Source organism: Protobothrops mucrosquamatus, unplaced genomic scaffold (assembly GCF_001527695.2).
Source record: "Protobothrops mucrosquamatus isolate PMUCROS unplaced genomic scaffold, P.Mucros_1.0 scaffold1841, whole genome shotgun sequence".
NCBI lineage: Eukaryota > Metazoa > Chordata > Lepidosauria > Squamata > Viperidae > Protobothrops > Protobothrops mucrosquamatus.
Window position 1 is genome coordinate 1 of NW_015387972.1, and position 1,578 is coordinate 1,578.

Below are 1,578 nucleotides of genomic sequence, written 5' to 3' on the forward strand. Positions count from 1 at the left end.
ACCTCCAAGATGGTGGTATTTGTCCCCCCATTAAAATGTCATTAAAAAGACATCTCAAGGGTTCTAACATTTCTTCCGATAGTTTTTTATAATAAATTGCAGTAAACCCATCTGTGCCAGGGGCCTTACCAACCTTCAGTTGTTTAAATGCCTCTGCAATCTCTTCCAACGTGATCATACCGTTCATCAATCCTTTTTGGTCCTCAGAAAGACAAGGCAAATTTGCTTGTTGTAAATAATTATCTATTTCATCTAATTGTATATTCTCAGAGGCATACAATTTAGAAAAATATTCTGTGAAGGCCCTTTTGATCAAATCCTGTTGAAAGACTTCTTTACCCTTATAGTTCATTTTCTCAATAAGTCTTTGTTTTTGTTTCTTACGTAATTGATACGCTAACCATCTTCCAGGTTTATCTGCATTGCAAAATGTATTATGTTTCATATATTTCAAATTGATAGCAGTTTGATCAGAAAGCAACATATTATACTGTTCTTTCAGCATTACAATAGATGCCTTTAAACTCTTATCCATTGGATTTAAGGAGAAAGCTTTTTCTTTTATTTTTATCTCTTGCTCAATATCTTTATAGTTTTGCTGCTGTTTTTGCTTATAAGCAGAGTTCATTGAAATTAAGGCACCCCTCATAACTGCTTTGCTTGCATCCCAAACCATCGATATAGGGGTGCTTTTATTCATGTTCAACGCGAAAAATTCTTTTAAATAATCCTTAAATTTCTGCACATTTGTTTCATAATTCAATAAATTCTCATTCAGTCTCCAAGTCCTTCTACTACCTCCATCAGTTGAAATCTCCATCCATACAGGACTATGGTCTGACAGAATCTTAGGAAAAATCTTTACCTTCTTAACCCTAGGCATCAAGTCAGTAGTAATCAAAATAAAGTCAATTCTGGAGTAAGATTGATGCCTATCCGAAAAAAAAGTGAAATCACTTTCTCCCATATTCCTTTCACGCCATATGTCTCTTAACTCAAGGTCTTCCTGTAAAGCAAAAAAACTTTTAGGCAATTTAATTTGTATTGAAGTTTTAGCTGAAGTCTTTTTATCTCTTTTTGGATCTATTACACCATTCCAGTCTCCCATCATAATAACCGATTTATAATCCAATTGCATTATCTTTTGATGCAAAACAGTAAAAAATTGCTTTTGTTGTTGATATAAATTTGGTCCATATAAGCCCACAAGAAGACATTTTTTCCCATTCAAAATGGTTTCCACAAGTACAAATCTTCCTTCTGCATCAGTATCTATTAATTTTGGCATCAATTCCTTCTTAATATAAAGAACTACACCCGCTTTTTTCTTTTGAGAGGAGGCCGCAAAATGTAAACCCAATTTAGGATTAAATAAGTACTTTTGATCTTTTAATGTAATGTGTGTCTCTTGTAGACATATAATATCATTCTTATGCTGCTTCAAATAATAAAATATTTTTCTCCTTTTTTGTGGTGAATTCAATCCATTAACATTTAAAGTTATTAACTTAACCATCCTTTGGTTTTTGGAGCTTCTGAATCATCCCTTGAAGATCCATTGTAACAGATCTTTTAGGT